Source organism: Somniosus microcephalus, chromosome 1 (assembly GCF_052327205.1).
Source record: "Somniosus microcephalus isolate GS21.2 chromosome 1, FLI_Smic_1.0, whole genome shotgun sequence".
NCBI classification, from domain to species: Eukaryota; Metazoa; Chordata; class Chondrichthyes; order Squaliformes; family Somniosidae; genus Somniosus; species Somniosus microcephalus.
The window spans coordinates 304632982-304648547 of NC_140987.1; the positions used below are offsets into that span (position 1 = coordinate 304632982).

Sequence of the window (15566 nt, forward strand, 5' to 3'; positions counted from 1 at the left end):
AAAAAAAAAAATCATTTGAAGTTTTAGTTATGTTTTGGGGCTTATAGTATTTATTGGTTTGACAGCTCTTCCTGTCAAATTTATGAATGAAGCATTCCCTGCTACCATTGGCTCTCCATGGCCCACATGATCCCAGGGGACACTTCGAACTAACTGCGCCCCTGCTACCATTGGCTCTCCATGGCCCACTTTGAACTAACTGCGCCCCTGGGATATGCAAGCACTGCGCGCCGGCAGTTGAGAAGGCCCAGGATCGGAATCCCACGCGGGCCCACAGCACAACGGCCGGCGCGCTAGTTAAGTGCAGGTCCGGGGCTTGCACCCGCGGGTAGCATACGACCCGAATTTCTGGGCCAATACAAAAAAGGGACTATTTCTTAATCAGACCATGCAACTCCTCAGATACCACCTTAATTATTGTCTTCCTTTCAGAGAAACCACCGACCAGCACTACTGGTAAATTTTGAAGTTCATAGTGCAAAAGGTCAGTAGTCATTTCCCCCTGCAAAGAAATGTAGTTCACAGTTTTCCTTTTACTGGTCTAATTATTCATATTTACATTGTATTGTAGCGGTACCGCCGAGTGTCCCTTACTTACCGGATATAATTCCCTTTAACTAGGTAGCCGGTGCGGGGATTTCCTCCTTTGGGAGCGCGGGCGAGCGCGACGACGCGGGTAAACGCGAGCCGGCCCGGCCCGGCCTCCGGCCCCCGCGACGGCCGCCGGCCCGGCCCGGCCTCCGGCCCCCGCGACGGACGCCGGCCCGGCCCGGCCTCCGGCCCCCGCGACGGACGCCGGCCCGGCCCGGCCTCCGGCCCCCGCGACGGACGCCGGCCCGGCCCGGCCTCCGGCCCCCGCGACGGACGCCGGCCCGGCCCGGCCTCCGGCCCCCGCGACGGACGCCGGCCCGGCCCGGCCTCCGGCCCCCGCGACGGCCGCCGGCCCGGCCCGGCCTCCGGCCCCCGCGACGGCCGCCGGCCCGGCCCGGCCTCCGGCCCCCGCGACGGCCGCCGGCCCGGCCCGGCCTCCCGCTCCCGCGACGGCCCGGCTCGGCCTCCCGCTCCCGCGACAGGGGGGGGGGGGCGGGGGTCGGCCGTCGGGGGGGCGGGGGTCGGCCGTCGGGGGGGCGGGGGGTCGGCCGGGCGGGGGTCGGCCGTCGGGGGTCGGCCGTCGGGGGGGCGGGGGTCGGCCGTCGGGGGGCGGCCGTCGGCCGTCGGGGGTCGGCCGTCGGGGGTCGGCCGTCGGGGGTCAGCCGTCGGGGGGGCGGGGGTCGGCCGTCGGGGGGGCGGCCGTCGGGTGGCAGGGGTCGGCCGTCGGGGGGTGGCCGTCGGGGGCGGCGGCCGTCGGGGGCGGCGGGGGGCGGCCGTCGGGGGGCGGGGGGCGGCCGTCAGGGGGCGGGGGGCGGCCGTCGGGTGGCGGCCGTCGGGGGGCGGCCGGCGGGGGGCGGCCGTCGGGGGGCGGGGGCGGCCGTCGGGGGGCGGCCGTCGTCGGGGGGCGGGGGGCGGTCGTCGGGGGGCGGGAGGCGGTCGTCGGGGGGCGGTCGTCGGGGGGCGGGGGGCGATCGTCGGGGGGCGGGGGGCGGTCGTCGGGGGGCGGTCGTTGGGGGGCGGGGGGCGGTCGTCGGGGGCGGTCGTCGGGGGGCGCTTGTCGGGGGGCGGTTGTCGGGGGGCGGTTGTCGGGGGGGTGGGGGTCGGTTGTCGGGGGGCGGTTGTCGGGGGGCGGGGGTCGGTTGGCGGGGGTCGGTTGGCGGGGGTCGGTTGGCGGGGGGCGGGGGTCGGTTGGCGGGGGGCGGTTGGCGGGGGGCGGTTGGCGGGGGTCGTTTGGCGGGGGGCGGGGGTCGTTTGGCGGGGGGCGGGGGTCGTTTGGCGGGGGGCGGGGGTCGGTTGGCGGGGGTCGGTTGGCGGGGGTCGGTTGGCGGGGGTCGGTTGGCGGGGGTCGGTTGGCGGGGGGCGGAGGGCGGTTGGCGGTTGTGGAGGGGGGGTCGGTTGTTGGGGCGGGGTGGGGGGCTTGGTTGTTTGGGGGGGGTTGGTTGTTGGGGGGGGGGGGGGGGGGAGTTGGTTGTTGGGGGGGGGGTTGGTTGTTTGGGGGGGTTGGTTGTTTGGGGGGGGTTGCTTGCTGGGGGCGGGGGTTGGTTGTTGGGGGGGTTGGTTGTTGGGGTGGGGGGTTGGTTGTTGTGGGGGGGGTTGGTTGTTGGGGGGGGGGTTGGTTGTTGGGGGGGGGGGGTTGGTTGTTGGGGGGGGGGGGTTGGTTGTTTGGGGGGGGGGGGGGGGGAGAGGGAGTTTGTTGCAGGGGGAGCCTTTGCCGCATCGCTCCAGCTGGGACTGGGCTCGGGGAGGGCGGCGATGCTGCCACTGGCTGAGGAAGATGGAGGGTCTCGGGAGCGCCGACCGCAGGAAAACCCTGTTGCTGCTTGCTCTGCTCGCCTCACATCCCCTAAACCGGCCCTGCGGCCACCACACAACTATCATTAGTTTCCGGCCGTTTGTAAATCATTTATCTCACCCTGAAGACGCATGAAATGAACCGTCTTCCCGCAGCGCTCTCACAGGCTCCCGGCTCGACGACACACGGCGCAGTGCGCCTGCGCACCGCTGCTCCCCGCGAGGGCGCCTGCGCGGCCTCAGCCTGGCCGGTCCATTCAAATCGAAGCGCGAGACTGCGGAACAACGGCAGCTCACAGACCAGAGGCGAGGAGCAACGTGAGAACCAGGTGCAGGGCATTTGGATAATGAAAAGGCACAAAGAGAGATTCAGAGGCACAGAAGGAGGCCATTTGGCCCATCGAGTCTGTGCCAGCTCTCTGTAGAGCAATCCAGTCATGCCCATTTCCCCGCTCTATTCCCATAGCCCTGCAAGTTTATTTCCCTCAAGTGCCTATCCAGTCTCCCCTTGAAAACATTGAGTTCCAGGTCCTCACCACTCGCTGCGTAAAAAAGCTTTTCCTCACATCCCCCTTGTATCTCTTGCCCAAAACCTTAAATCTGTGTCCCCTGGTCCTTGTACCATCAGCTAGTGGGATCAGCCTTTCCCTGTCTAGCCTATCCAACCCCTTCATAATCTTGTATGACCCCTCACCCCTCAACCACCTTTGCTCTAATGAAAACAAATCCAACAAAATCCAACTTGTCCTTGTAGCTAAGATCCCCCATCCCCGGAACCATTCTGCTAAATCTCCTCTGCACCCTCTCAAGGGCCTTCACATCCTTCCTAAAGTGTAGTGACTAGAACTGGATGCAATACTCCAGTTGCATTAATACAGCACCTTTCACCACCACCGGACCTCCCAAAGCACTTTACATCCAATGAAGTACTTTTTTGGAAGCATAGTCACTGTTGCAATGTAGGAAACACGTCAGGCAATTTGCGCACAGCAAGCTCCCACAAACAGCAATGTGATAATGACCAAATAATCTGTTTTCGGTGATCTTGATTGAATGATAAATATTGGCCAGGACACCGGGGATAACTCCCCTGTGAAATAGTGCCAAGGGATCTTTTACGTCCACCTGAGAGGGCAGACGTGCTGGCACCTCTGGCAGTGCAACATTCCCTCAGTACTGCACTGGAGTGTCAGCCTAGATTTTTTGTGCTCAATTGTCATGAAGACGGATTTAGAATCCACAGCCTTCTGACCCATAGGTGAGGGTGCTACCCACTGAGCCATGGCTGGCAACTTGGGGAGAGATAAAGAAAACCAATAAAAGGAGAGAAACAAGCTGGGAAGAGAAAATAAAAGATGGGGTATGCAAAGGGAACAGATAGGGTAGATAGAAACTATTTCCGCTGGTTGGGGATTCTAGGACTAGGGGGCATTTTATAAAAATTAAAGCCAGACCTTTCAGGAGTGAAATCAGGTAACACTTCTACATACAAAGGGTGATGTAAGACGTGCGGAAATCGCCCCTCGCCCTGTCCAACAGTTTCCAAAGTTCAGACCCGTCTAACAGACAACACACAACTCAATAAAACTGTGAAAAACTTCTTTTACTTAAAAATCAGCAAGAGATTATAAGTAAGCATCCGACAGTTATGTGGTGTATGACAATTCCCGATTATACTTTAGCATACACAGAGCTATCCCTTTGCTTTAAGCTCAAGTGATAATAAGCAAACACCCGTGTCGGCAAAACTTTAAGTTTCTCTTTTTTTTCCTTCCTTTAAATCGTTGTCTCAGCAGCTTTTCCTGGCTCCCCAAATCCCTGCTTTTTTTCCTTCCTGTGCTGAGTTTTCAGATTGGTTAGCCTGCAACTTAGACCCTTTTCCCTCTTTATCTCCCACTCTCTCTCCTGCTCTTTATGCTTCACCTCCAGTTTCTTAATCTGCTTATTACATGCAGTGTTGTCCCCACAAGCACTCCTTTCCTCTAGAGCCTGTTTCTGGGTGACCCTAAACACAACCTTCAGGTCCTCAGTGGTCGTTTCTGCCTGATGTCTCTGTTTGACAAGGCATCACACAGATCCTGATTATTTATACACTGGCTCTCGAGGTATTGTTCTTTATTACACCACCTCTTCTCCTTTTCCAAATTTTCCTCGAGCCTTTTCCTACTTTCCCTTCAGAGGTCTTTTACCGCCACTTCTTTCTCCTCTGTTTCTTTCCTTAACTTGTTCTTTACCCTTTCTTTATTTTAAACCTGCCTCTGATACGCCATCAACCAAATGGATTTAATTAACCCCGGCCGATACGGTCCACTGTTCAGCCTCCAATACCGGATAATCACCGTCTATAATGACCCGTACCCACCCCTCTCTAAGGGGTAACTTCCCTATCACATACTTAGTGACCAACTCATCCATTGTCTTTGCCATTGTTTGCTCTGAACGGGTCCTGTTCGGGTGCCAAAATCTGTAAGACATGCAAAAAATCGCCCGTCATTCCATCCAACAGTTTCCAAAGTTCAGACCCGTCGAACAGACAACACGAATAATCTGTGAAAAACTTCTTTTACTTAAAAATCAGCAAGAGATTACAAGTAAGCATCCGACAGTTATGTAGTGAGTGATAATTCCCGATTATACTTTAGCATACACAGAGATATTCCTTTGCTTTAAGCTCAAGTGATAATAAGCAAACACCACTTACGTACTAACACCAGCGATAGGTCAAGTCGGCGATGACTAGACGTATGATTTCTGACAAATGACCAGGTTGCCCTGCTGCAGCCCCGAGTGTCTTTTAACAGCATCTTTTATACCGTAAAACCTGGCAACTCTCCCACTGCATACGTGTCCCTAACTATAACGGGTCATTAGTTGTTTTTCAGTTCAATAGTCCGTTAAGCTTCAAGGCCTTACATTCCATAGTCTGAAGATGTTTCTGTTGTTTGCAATGATTCCACAGCTCAATAGTCTCTTCCCACAGAACTTCCAAGGTCTGCTTTCCTTATCTGCTGAAAGATAGTTGGAAGCCTTCACAGCTTACAACCGTAGCATCTTTTATTTTTGCAGAAATTTCTCTCAGCAACTAGTCTCTTAGCCTCGCAAAGCATGATGGTACATAAAATGTGTTCAACTTTTACGTTTTGGTCAAGTTACAGCAAAAGTTATAGCAAATCGTGTGTTCTTACAGTGATAGAAGTTTGGAACTCTCTTCCGCAAATGGCAATTGATGCAAAATCAATTGTTACTTTTAAATCTGAAATTGATAGATTTTTGTTAACCAAATATATTGAGGGATATGAGGCAAAAGCGAGTGTATGTAGTTCGCTCGCAGATCAGCCATGATCTCATTGAATGGCGGAACAGGCTCGAGGGGCTCAATGGCCTACTCCTGTTCCTATGTTCATAAAAGAGAAACTGGTAACTGGAGGGGGGAAAAAGGAGGCAAGACTTTTTGTGCAGCCCAAATCAGGATGTGTTTGGTGCATGTTTTCTTTTAGAGTCATGTTTACTTTTCGGTGTTGAGCTAGTGTTGGAGTTTGGAGTGACTGTTGATACTGTGTGCATTAGGGGTTAGGATTTGGGGCTGGTGGTTAGGGTTAGAAACTATTTTTATTACTGACAATGCGTTGTTATTAATCGTGTTAGGGTCAGGGGCAATGTTCTCTCTAATTTTCTTTTTGGGGCCCATTTAAAATTCCGCACATGGCGGTTTTTCCCCGTTAAAAGCTGGTGAGCCAGCTGCACGGGACCCCCAGAGCTTAACAGGAACATTGGTCAGGGATCAGCATTAGGGTTAGGGGTTGGTGCTAGGGTCAGAAACCGCCAATGGCAACGTGTTCTCAATAGCAGAAACTGCTGGCACCAACCCACAAACTGCTAGTGACAATGCCATTGTCACTAGATGTGTCCTTTTAAAAATCTAAAACCGGACGTTTTAGTATCCAGTTTTCTATTATTGAAATTACTGATTGAAAACTGGGCAATTGGTTCCCCTCAGAAGTGAAGGAAAAGCGTGCTGTGTGAAGAAGAAAAGTGAGGAGAATGCTTTTGTCATCTTTCTTGTTCTTATGTCCCCCGGAAACATCACAAAGAAAGCGAAAAGAAATCAAATAGCATAGGGAGGAACAATACTAAAGATGAAAAAAATGCCAGGGCTAACCTAATCATCCAGTTTAACTAATTGGGTAATTGTCAATGATAGCTTTTCTGAATTTTAAAAAATATAGAGGAGCAAATTTGCAGGGAAATTACAGAGAGGTGCAAGAACTATAGAGTAGTGATAATGGGAGACATCAATTATCCTAATATAGACTGGGATAGTAATAGTGTAAAGGGCGGAGAGTGGGAAGAATTTCTGAAGTGTTTTCAGGAGAACTTTCTTGATCAGTATGTGTCAAGCCCAACAATGAAGGAGACATTGCCTGATTTGGTTCTGGGGAATGAGATGGGGCAAGTAGAGCAAGTGTCAGTAGGGGAACATTTAGGGAACAGTGATCATAGTATCATTAGGTTTAGATTAGCCATGGAAAAGGACAAGGAGCAATCTAGAGTACAAATAATTAATTGGAGGAATTGCCCGGGAAAATTGGAATCAAAAATTGGCGGGCAAAACTGTAATCAAGCAATGGGCTACCTTTAAAGAGGAGATGGTTCGGGTACAGTTGAGGTACATTCCCATGAGGGGGAAAGGTAGGGCAACCACAGTCAGAACTCCCTGGATGATGAAAGAGATAGAGAGTAAGATGAAGCAGAAAAAGGGGGCGTATGACAGATGTCAGGTTGAGCATGCTTGAGAAGCAGACTGAATATAGAAAGTTCAGAGGGGAAGTGAAAAAGGAAATAAGAGGGGCAAAGAGAGAGTCTGAGAATAGACTGGCAGCTAACATAAAAGGCAATCAAAAAGTCTTCTATAGGCATATAAATAGTAAACGGGTAGTAAGGGGAGGAATGGGCTGATTAGGGGCCAAAAAGGAGACCTGCGCATGGAGGCAGAGGGCATGAATGAGGTACTAAATGAGTACATTGCATCTGTCTTTTCCAAGAAAGAAGATGCTGCCAAAGTCAAAGTGAAAGAGGAGGTAGTTGAGATACTGGATGGGCTAAAAATTGATGAAGAGGAGGTAGTTGGCTCGACTTAAAGTATGTAAGTCACCAGGACTGGATGGGATGCATCCTAGGATGCTGAGGGAAGTAAAGGTGGAAATTGTGGAGGTACTGGCCATAATCTTCCAATCCTCCTTAGATACGGGGGTGGTGCCAGAGAACTGGAGAATTGCAAATGTTACACCCTTGTTCAAAAAAGGGTGTAAGGATAAACCCAGCAACTATAGGCCAGTCCGTTTAATCTCGATGGTGGGGAAGCTTTTAGAAACAATAATCTGGGACAAAATTAACAGTCACTTGGACAACTGTGGACGACATTCAGGCTTGGTCTGATAAGTGGCAGGTAACATTCACACCACACAAGTGCCAGGCAATGACTATCTCCAACAAGTGAGAGCCTAACCACTGCCCCTTGACATTCAACGGCATTACCATCGCTGAATCCCCCACCATCAACATCCTGGGGGTTACCATTGACCAGAAACTTAACTGGACCAGCCACATAAATACTGTGGCAACAAGAGCAGGTCAGACGTTGGGTATTCTGCGGCGAGTGTCTCACCTCCTGACTCCCCAAAGACTTTCCACCATCTGCAAGGCACAAGTAAGGAGTGTAATGGAATACTCTCCACTTGCCTGGATGAGTGCAGCTCCAACAACACTCAAGAAGCTCAACACCATCCAGGACAAAGCAGCCCACTTGATTGGCACCCCATCCACCATCTTAAACATTAATTCCTTCCACCACCTGCGTACCGTGGCTGCAGTGTGTACCATCTACAAGATGCACTGCAGCAACTCGCCAAGGCTCCTTCGGCAGCACCTCCCAAACCCGTGACATCTACCAGCTAGAAGGACAAGGGCAGCAGGTGCATAGGAACACCTCCACCTCCAAGTTCCCCTCCAAGTCACACACCTTCCTGACTTAGAAGTATATCGCCGTTCCTTCGTTGGCGCTGGGTCAAAATCCTGGAACTCCCTCCCTAACAGCACTGTGGGAGTACAATTACCACACGGACTGCAGCGGTTCAAGAAGGTGGCTCACCACCACCTTCTCAAGGGCAATTAGGATTGGGCAATAAATGCTGACCTTGCCAGCGTCGCCCAGATCCCATGAACAAATAAAGACAAATCGTGTTTAACTAACTTGATTGAGTTTTTTCATGAGGTAACAGAGAGGGTTGATGAGGGCAATGTGGTTGATGTGGTGTACATGGATTTCCAAAAGGCGTTTGCTAAAGTGCCACATAATAGGCTTGACAGCAAAGTTGAAGCCCATGGAATAAATGGGACAGTGGCAGCATGGATACGAAATTGCCAGGAAACAGAGAGTAGTGGTAAACAGTTGTTTTTCGGACTGGAGGAAGATATAAAGTGGTGTTCCCCAGGGGTCGGTACTAGGACCAGTGCTTCTCTTGATATGTATTAATGACTTCGACTTGGGTGTACAGGGCACAATTTCAAAATTTGCAGATGCCACAAAACTTGGAAGTATAGTGAACAGTGAGGAGGAGCGTGATAGACTTCAAGAGGACATAGAGAGGCTGGCGGAATGGGCAGACACGGGGCAGGTGAAATTTAATGCAGAAAAGTACGAAGTGATACATTTTGGTAGAAAGAATGAGGAGAGGAAATATAATCAAAGGGTACAATCCTAAACGGGGTGCATGAACAGAGAGACCTGGGGATATATGTGCACAAATTGTTGAAGGTGGCAGGGCAGGTTGAGAAAGCAGTTAAAAAAGCTTACGGGACCCTGGGCTTCATGAATAGAGGTATTGTAGTGTATGTACTTTGCAGAAGGAACTATATTCTGCAGCCCCTGTATACTGCAGTACCAGTAGTGACCACCCCTTTTTATAAGCCTGTGTAGTAACTTCTGCATAGTAGTTCCAGGTTGTCTCCACTCAGTAAAGACCTGTTATAACCAACTCCTGCAGTCCGTGTCTCAATTACACACGGACATAATACTGGCGACGAGCAGTTCCAAACTTACCTACAGTCTGCACCACCTCATGGGGATCCATCCCTGAAGCGAAGTTATCAGAGGTCGAGGCCAGAAGAAAGAAAAAAAAAAATCAAACGAACAGAAGAAACGGGCGTCGACCGTGGGCATCCGCCTCTGATTCATCGGAGTTGAAGATTTGCAGGAGAGGCTGTCGAGAGCGGGGCTTGGTTATCCTGTCGATGGTGTTTCAGCTAATCAGGCTGGTGGCAGGTAGTACACTGATCCTTCCTGGGCTGCGGCGGTCTAGAGCTCGATCGGCTGGCTTTTCAACGGGGCCGAGCAGCGTTGTCGGGAAGAGGAGAGAGCGAGAGGGTGGAGCACACAGGGTGCGGCCGGTACTACGAAGCCGGGCAGCGTACAGACCCGAGAAGAGGGAGGCAAGTGTCCCGCAGGGTTGCTCCGACGACGGGGAAATAATAAAAATTAGAAGCGCAAAAAGCCGCGAGGAGCTGCAGTTTGCTACGGGAACCGCGGAGAGCGGCGTTAGCAGCAGCGCGGGGGGAAGTGCGCGAAGACCATAGGGCGTCGCCATCAAGGCATAAAACGCCAGCAACAGCGCTAGCAGCAGCGGAGAAGACAGAAAGCGCGGGAGACGCCATCTTAATCCAGCGGGGAAGAAGGCAATGCGCGGGAGGTGCCATTTTGTTAAATCGGGGAAGAAGGCAAAGCGCGGGAGGTGCCATCTTAGATTTCCAAGATGCCGAAGACTGGCAATATCACTGCCTTCGATAATGCAATAGAAGACTGGACCACGTACGTGGAAAGAGTTGAGGTATATTGCGAGGCAAACGAAGTAGCCGATGAGAAAAAGGCATCGGTACTACTAAACTTAATGGGCGCAAGAACGTACGGCCTATTGCGGAACCTGATTACTCCAGCCAAACCGAAGGCGAAGAGTTTTAACAAAATTGTTGATATCCTACAGGAACACCTAAATCCTACACCGCTGCTGATAGCAGAAAGATTTAAATTCCACAGGAGAAATCAGCATAAAGATGAGAGCAATGCTGATTACCTTACGGAACTACACAAGCTATCAAAGCACTGCCAGTTCGGAGCAGGACTGGCAGATACCCTACGGGACAAATTTGTCTGTGGACTCCTGAGTGAAGGAACACAGAAGAGGTTACTCTCAGAGAAAGAGCTGACGCTAGATAAGGCTTTCAGCGTGGCAGTATCGTACGAAGCAGCAGCAAGGGGAGCTGCGGAAATTCAGCAAAAGCCACAGGAATACGGCACCCACGAAATGACACGGGGATTTGAAAAATGTTATCGCTGCGGCAGAACAACCCATGACCAGAAGGACTGTTGGTCCAAGGACAAAATATGCAGGCAATGCGGAAAGATGGGACACATTGCACAAGTTTGCAGGTCTGGAAAGAAGACTAACGACAACAAAAAGGCTACTAAGGAACAGTACAGGAAAGTACAAAAGATGACGGACAGTAGTTCCAAAGACCAGATGAGCGATAGTGAATCCGGGAACAAGAGACTAAGCTGTCTCAAACTTCACAACGTAATCGCAAAAGAGGATCACCGAACCATTTGGGTCACCCTCACGATAGCAGGGTCCCAAGTCAAAATGGAATTGGATACAGGATCAGCTCTGACCGTCATGAATCGACGAGACTACGAGCGGCTATTCTCACACATACCCTTGAAAGAGACATCCATTGTCTTGAAGACGTATACGGGGCAAAAAGTATACACCAGAGGAAAAATAAGGGTGCCTGTCGAATACAACGGCAAGGAAATACAGAAATTGTATCTGTACATACTGCAAGATGGTGGACCACTGTTATTGGGACGTGAATGGATCAGAAAGATAAGTTTAGACTGGCACTCCATTCAGGCACTGACGGTGGCTGGTAAAAAGGATGATGACGTCACTCCTGGACGATTGTCAACAATCTTAGCTAACGCCAAAGAGGTATTTCAACAAGAACTGGGAACTCTTAAAGGCGTAACCGCCTTGATAAAAATAGAAGAGAATGCAATTCCCAAGTTTTTCAAAGCAAGACCGGTACCATATGCAATTCGCCCAGCCGTCGAGGCAGAGCTGGAGAATCTGGAGAATGCAGGCGTGTTATCTAAGGTAGACTGGAGCGAGTGGGCGACACCCATTGTTCCTGTCATGAAGAAAACGTTAAACAATAAGTCTGAGGAGCCAAGGAAGGTTCGCATCTGTGGGGACTTCAAGGTGACGATGAACCCAGTCCTTCACACAGTACAATATCCTCTTCCGAGGATAGAAGATATTTTCGCCTCACTATCTGGAGGGAAGCGTTTTACAAAAATTGACCTAGCACAAGCATATTTGCAGATGGAGGTTGAAGAATCCTCTAGGAAGTATCTCACGATAAACACTCACAAAGCTCTTTACCAGTATAATCGACTGGTATTCGGAGTAGCATCAGCTCCGGCGATATGGCAAAGAGCGATGGAACAAGTCCTGCAAGGGATTCTGGGGACTCAGTGTTACTTGGACGACATCCTAGTGACAGGTGAAGATAACAGTGAACACCTTGCCAACCTAGAGCAGGTGCTCACTAGACGAAGAGAACATGGGCTATGAGCCAATCGCCCTAAGTGCGAGTTTTTTAAGAAACAGATATCGTATTGTGGCCACGTGATTGATGAAGAGGGGTTACATAAGTCCCCTGACAAAATTGAAGCGGTAGTTAAGGCTCCAGCGCCTGAAAATGTGTCGCAACTGAGGTAATTCCTCGGACTGGTGAATTACTACCATAAGTTTTTGCCAAATTTGTCCACAATTCTGCACCCACTGAACGCCCTACTACAAACTGGAGTAGCATGGAAATGGAGTGATGAATGTAAGCGGGCCTTTCAGAAGAGTAAGGACCTCATCACTTCAAGAGAAGTATTGGCTCACTACAACCCATCACTACCGATAAGACTGGCGTGTGATGCGTCTCCCTACGGCATTGGAGTGGTACTGTCACATAAATTCCTTGATGGTTCAGAGAGGCCGATAGCTTTTGCGTCACGCTCGTTAACTTCAGCTGAGCGTAACTACGCCCAGATTGACAGAGAGGCCCTCAGCCTGGTGTGGGGGGTGAAGAAGTTCAATCACTACCTGCACGGTCAGAAATTTACTCTACTAACTGATCATCAACCTCTTGTCTCCGTTTTCAACCCTCAGAAGGGCGTACCGATAATGACAGCACAACGGCTACAGAGGTGGTCCCTTTTCCTAGGGGCACACCAATATGACATTGAGTACAAGGGAACTAAACAGCATGGGAATGCTGATGGATTGTCGCGCCTACCGTTGCCGACGGTGGAAGAAGCACCTGCAGTGGATCCAGTGGAGATATTCCACTCAACCATAGTCGAATGTCTCCCTGTGACGAATGCAAACATAGAAAAGGAAACACGAAATGACCCGACACTCTCCTGGGTCTATGATTTAATGGTGAAGGGATGGCCAGCACATGGCGAACCACTGCTGCCAGCATTCTCGCCGAGAAGAGAACAGCTGTCAGTGTGCAGAGGAACATTGATGTGTGGATCCAGAGTAGTAATTCCACCCAAATTGAAGGATAGAGTGCTCAATGAGCTTCATGAGGGTCATCTGGGAGGGGTAAAAATGAAGAACTTAGCCAGAGCATTTTTGTGGTGGCCGGGAATCGATAGAGAAATCGAAGAGATGACCAAGAGCTGTACAGGATGCCAGAAGGTCCAAAACACCCCACCACAAAGCCCTCTACATCCATGGGAGTGGCCCTCATCTCCATGGCAAAGGGTGCACATTGATTTTGCTGGTCCATTTATGGACTCGATATTTTTAATTGCGGTGGATGCACATTCAAAGTGGCCAGAGGTAATAAAAATGTCCTCAACCACCACAGAAAAAACTATCACAGTCTTACGAACCATATTCGCCAGAAATGGGCTGCCTGAACAGATTTGCTCCGACAATGGACCACAGTTTGTGTCTGAAGAGTTCCAGAGGTTCTTAAAGAACAATGGTGTTAAGCATTACACATCCACCCCATATCATCCAGCCACCAATGGATTGGCTGAGAGGTTCGTTCAAACATTCAAGAAGGCTATCAAGGCAATGTGTAATGAAGACATACCCCTACAACACAAGGTGGACAACTTCTTGTTTGCCTACTGGAATGCGACACATGCGGTTACCAACCAAACTCCAGCCATGATGTTCGTCAATCGAAGACTACGATGCTGCTTGGATTTGGTTAAGCCAAACATCAGAAGAGATGTGGAGAACAGGCAGTTTCAGAATATGAATGAAAGGACGACCAGGAGTTTTAAGATAGGTCAACCAGTTTTGGCCTGGGACTACCGCACAGAGAAATGGCAGCCAGGAACGATCTGTACACGGCAAGGACCTCTAATGTATACCATGGACATTGGAGAGAGCATTGTAAGACGCCATGCTGACCAGATTCTAGAGTCACTGGAAAACGTCAATTCCACACCACGATCCGATACACCTGGTGATGAAACCGAAGTACCAATTGCATCTACCTCAGAATCGGTGACATTGGAAGCAGACGAACCAAACAACGACGTTGATCCCGAATCAACTTTGCCAGAAGAACCTGATACCCCAAAGAGGCGTTATCCAGACAGAATCAGGAAGCCTCCTCAAAGACTGAACTTATAATTGCTTAACTTCAACTAATGTATCTAGCAACTGTAATTGTAAATATGTTATTTAATTAATAATCGAATGTTATGTACTGTTTAGCTAAAAGGGGAGGAATTGTAGTGTATGTACTTTGCAGAAGGAACTATATTCTGCAGCCCCTGTATACTGCAGTACCAGTAGTGACCACCCCTGTATATAAGCCTGTGTAGTAACTTTTGCATAGTAGTTCCAGGTTGTCTCCACTCAGTAAAGACCTGTTATAACCAACTCCTGCAGTCCGTGTCTCAATTACACACGGACATAGTAGGTATGGAGTACAAAAGCGTGGAAATTATGATGAACCTTTATAGGAGTTTGCACATTCTCCCCGTGTTTGCGTGGGTTTACTCCGGGTGCTCCGGTTTCCTCCCACAGTCCAAAGATGTGCTGGTTAGGTTGATTGGCTATGATAAATTGACCCTTAGTGTTAGGGGGATTAAATACGTGGGGTTACGGGGATAGGGTGGGATATGTGTTGGTGTAGGGGTTACGGGGATCAGGTGGGATATGTGTCGGTGCAGGCTCGATGGGCCGAAATGGCCTCTATCTGCACTGTGGGGTTTCTGTGATTCTGTGATTCTGTGAAAACACTGGTTCGGCCCCAACTGGAGTATTGTGTCCAATTCCGGGCACCGCACTTTAGGAAGGATGTGAAGGCCTTAGAGAGGGTGCAGAAAAGATTTACGAGAATGATTCCAGGGATGTGGGACTTCAGTTATGTGGATAAACTGGAGAAGCTGGGATTGTTCTCCTTGGAGCAGAGAAGGCTGAGAGGAGATTTGATAGAGGTGTTCAATTCATGAGGGTTCTGGACAGAGTAGATAGAGAGAAACTGTTCCCGTTGGCGGAAGGGTTGAGAACCAGAGGACACAGATTTAAGGTAGAAGAACCAAAGGAAAACCTTTTTACGCAGCGAGCGGTTGGGATCTGGAATGCACTGCCAGAGAGTGGTGGAGGCAGATTCAATCATGGCTTTCAAAAGGGAATTGGATAAGTACCTGAAGAAACTTTTTTTGTAGGGCTACGAGGAAAGGGCGGGGGAGTGGGACTAGCTGAAGTGCTCTTGCAGAGAGCCGGTACGGGCCGAATGGCCTCCTTCTGTGCTGTAACAATTGTATGATTCTATTCTATGATTCTTCAAGATACATTAATAGATGCTCAAATGCGTGAGTAACTATGACCCTCTTCGGACTGAAGTAGTGACAGTTGCTGTGATCTGTTGGGTTATTGATCACAGTGTGTTGTACCTCCTCATGGTCTTGCTGAAAACAACGTTATTGCGATTTAACATTTTTTTATTAATTAGTATTACCAAACCCAGCGGAAACAGTGGTCTTCGTTGACCAATTCCCTGCAAGGCAATAAAACCTCCATGAACAAACAAAAACAATTTCT

General features: G+C 50.3%; 1 protein-coding gene across 1 annotated transcript in view; it reads right to left on the minus strand.

Annotated features, from left to right (window-relative positions):
* Positions 1-2612, minus strand: part of mpdz (multiple PDZ domain crumbs cell polarity complex component) — a 399568-nt gene extending 396956 nt beyond the window's left edge. Inside the window, exon 1 of the mRNA XM_085986223.1 lies at positions 2504-2612. The gene's annotated coding sequence lies outside the window, so the exon portion shown is untranslated. The remainder of the gene's footprint in view (positions 1-2503) is intronic.
* Between the last annotated feature and the right edge of the window lie 12954 nt (positions 2613-15566).